The following is a 4,342-nucleotide window of genomic DNA, read 5'->3' on the forward strand; positions in this document are numbered from 1 at the left end:
AAAATGACAACATTTCTCTATGGGAGAATTATTCTAAGTATAATATTAGTAGATGTTTACAGAAAAGAATGAAGTTCTAAAAGACAACAGCTGCGTGATTTAGGGAAGAATAGAGAATGACAGAATGTTTAACTATGTGGCCAATCTTTGTATATTTACAGTGAAAGAAAATAAAATAAACTTGTGTTTATTCAGACATCTGAGAAGCCAATACCAAGATAGGATTAAATATGTAAGTAATTATTTTAGGCTTATTAGGAAAAATAATGATGCTATTGAAAGATACCACAGGAATATACTATACAATTGCTTTAAATATAGGCCAATACGTTTTTGTTTTCTTTTCTCTCTTTTTTTTATTTTTTCAGAGCCAACCTTCTTTGTGGATGGTTCAAAACTGTACCCAACATGTTAGTTCCAGACAAAACCAAACCTAAGGCTATAAGAGACTCCATGTTACTGCAGGCCTTAGGGGACTATAACCCAGGGACAGATCAAAGTGTAAATAAAATTGGAAATTAAAGGCAATAATCAAGAGCCTAACAGCCTACTAACAATAATTGTTGTAGGAATGGGCTAGGGATGTAGATCAGTGATAGAGCCTTTGCCTAGCATACATGACCCTTGGGTTTTGATCCTCAGCAAGCCCCCCAAATAATCACAGAAAACAAAACAAAAATAACTTGTAGGAATTTTGAACAGAACCTGTAAGAAAGATATTCTAATGACCAGAGAAAATCCTGGGGCTTTTAACTTAAGAAGAGGAAAAGAAAAGCATAATATAAATGAAATTTTAATTATGGGTATATACTTTTGAATTACAGACCATCAAGTGCAATCATGTTCTGTGGCCTTATTATGGACCTCATTCTAGTATTTCAGCATATAAAGGGCTAAGGAAAATATTAAAGATCTTCCCTCTCCATGTGCCTGTCATGACCTTTGTGCATCTTTGATAGAACATCTAAAAAATGCAAACTTCTCCCTGAGTTTGTTCACTCATGGGAATTCAGAAACATTCACTGATCTCAAGGTAAAGGCTCTCTCCCTTTGGGGATCTGTCAAGTCCCTGGGAGGATGAAATGTCCTTAAGGGGATCAATAAGTCATGCAGGTTGTTGAACAGAGATTTCTTTGTTCTAACTTTTGTTTAAAGAGGCCCATTGGGAATACGATTTTCTAGTCTCACCAGTGGAGAGGATGCTCTACTGGGGACTTCCCAGTCAGGATCCAGAGAAGTTGCCTGGGTACTCACCAGCTACATGACCTCATGTATTGATGTCCCAACCCATTTCCAATCTGTCAATGTATTTCTTCTTTTTCTCTCTCACATTTCACTTTTGTTTTTTTTGTTTTGTTTTGTTTTCATATTATTGCTAGTATAAATGTTATCATGTGTAAAGAGAGTGTCTTTATTGCCTTTCAGATCTGATCTGCCAAATTCAGCAGTTTTAAATTCACATAATGCTTTAAGGTTACAACATATTTCCAGATCTGCTCTGATGAAACTTTGCAACAATGGCTTCTGCCTAATTTGTATCTTTGGTTACATTTTTCTTTGCCACCTCTAAATTAATTTTAAAGAACTTAGGAGTTATGACTACAGCAAGTATCTCCCTTTTACTGAATAAATGACTAAAACATGGATGTTCAAATAAAGTATAATGATGAATGTGAGTTCCTATTTTAAACACATGAGCAGATTATCCACATTTTATAAGAATAGACTCCTGTAAAAATAGAAGAAAAATACTAACCAGAATCAAAAGACACATGATGAGAAGACCATAAACTTTAACCCAACTTGTTCCAGAATATTCACATTCATGTTTATTTTTAACATGTCAATTATATCTTACTTTCAATATTGGTTTGTATAAATTAATGCTTTTATAAATTATATTTTAATTAAGAAACAAGAAAATGAAGAAATTAAATATAATGTTTGTCCAAGATGGAATTTTTAAAAAGTCTTTAAATGTATTTATATTTTATGCAAGTGACATGGAATTTCATGTTGGTTGGTACATTTGGTGCTAGGATAATATTGATTTATGTATTCACTATTAAATGTAATTAATTTTGAAAGTATGCCCACTTTTTCTGTAAAACATAAAAATATTTTTAATAGACATGTTTGACAATATCAGATAAAAATATTAACATTGAAACTTAAAAAAATAATATAACAAACTGCTTTCATCTCTATTTTGATTGGATCATTGATATAAATAATTTTTTATATTATTATATGTAGTTTTTAATAATTCTGCATTGTGCGTTGAATGATAAAATATTTATTTTATTTATCCTAAATAAAGTCCACTTTCCATAATATTCTATAATAAATATTTGTCACAATGAAAGAAATAGTTTTTAAATGAGTTCATTTTTAATTACTTTACACTGGAACAGGAGGGATAATATGAGAAAAGAAAGTAGAGTCATTTTTAAGATATTCTGCACATCTCTAGAGGGCAGAGGTCTTTTATTTTATTTTATCTCATTTGATCATCTCAAATACTGATTACTCTATAATTTATAGTTAAATAGCTATTACTCATATGTCCTAATAGTAATGCAGCTAAGTGAATATATTCATGATAAATGAGATTTTTAAAAATGTAAAAAGATAGCAACACTTCTTATTAAAAAACAGCAACCCAGAATCATTATATTTTCAGAATGAAAAAAAAAATGATTGGGAAACTATTGAAACTACAAGCTTTTAAAAAATGTTCTCTCATTTTAACTTTTATTGTAAGTCTATGCTATGAAACTTAAAGAAAAAGAGAGCTATCAGTTTAATAGCAGAGTGGATTAAATTACAACTTGTTTATGAAACTGAATTGAAGCACATGCAGAACAAAGCAGATTGCTTGGGAACTACTGAAGTATAAATATGTTTTTTTTTTTCAGACCTAACAAATCTAAGCTGATATTAAGAAACAGTTTTCAGATAGTTGCTCTGCCATTTAAAGCAAATCACCTTGAATATTTCAAGAGTGTTTAGGGAATATTTATAAAAGATTGTTGTCCACTAACAACAAACAGTTTTAAATTTTCATGCTAAAATTTAGCCTTAAAATTGATATTAAAAATAAGCATATTTTTCAATAAAATAGAACCCAGTTGTTATAGCTGCTATATTTTTATTCAATTTTATGGCTTCAAAGAACATTTAATATATGTTTAAAATTAAATAATGTTCGTCTGTATTCTAACTGACTGGCATATCCAAGGATATATTAAGGTTCAAATTTGTAAATACTTTGTTCACATATGTAAACAAAGTATAATATCTTTTATTTTAACTAATGTATTAATTCTGAGAAACTCCATTGTCTATATTATTTCAATAAAACATTATACTATAGTATATGAACTTGATATTTATTCTTTTAATTTAACTCTTTGTAGTGTTGGCTTCTCGTTCAAGTTGTCTCTTTGGATAACTCAGTCTGGTTTCAATGTACTCTGTTCCTTAAGTCTTTTCAAAATAGTTTCTGAGTATAGAGGGAATATAAAGGAATAGAGACTCATGACCTCATAAGTGTAAAGAGAATTCAGGAATTCAATATGACCTCTGTATTCTTGTATTTATAAAGATTCTGGTCTGAAATTTATATCAATTCCTGCAGAGAAAATGTTTTCACTTGAAGATGCTTATAGATTTTACACTACCCCCTTGCATAGCCCTCTTGGTGCATTTCAACAAATCAGAGGGTTCTAAGCATTCACATAAGGCTTTCTAATTAATACTGATTTCTCAATTGGCCCCTACCAAGGAAGTGTTTTAACCTCATAAGATGTTCAACATCATCATGTCCACAAATTTCCTATGGGTTGCTATATCCTTAATTTGTGTCAATGGACAAGTGATATCTGACCTAATAATATTCTATTATTCAGAATTTTAATAATATTCACATTCTTACTTTGATATTTCTGCTATGTTCTCTCCCCATGAGTCATTATAAAGGCAAATGCATATGACCTCCCAACCTGATCTTCATTCTTGGGAAAAAGGGGAAATTTCTAGATTTTCCTACCTAACATAGGGGGTAATTAAAACATATATATATATATATATATATATATATATATATATATATATATATATATATATATATATATATATTCCCTCTTCAAGACAACAATGAGCTTCACATACATATGTAAATATATTAAAGAATATCTTCTTTTACTCATTTTTAATCCATGGAGTTTTGCCTGGCTTTATAAGCAATCTACTGTATTGTATGTAATCCACTGGGATTACAAGTGTGTGCCACCATACCTGGCAGCTGGCAGCTTGTATTTGTGATAACTGTCATTGTGAC

This window comes from Marmota monax, unplaced genomic scaffold, assembly GCF_021218885.2.
Source record: "Marmota monax isolate L192 unplaced genomic scaffold, Marmota_monax_Labrador192_F-V1.1 WCK01_AAM20220418_F8-fsc01004, whole genome shotgun sequence".
In the NCBI taxonomy this organism is placed as follows: Eukaryota; Metazoa; Chordata; class Mammalia; order Rodentia; family Sciuridae; genus Marmota; species Marmota monax.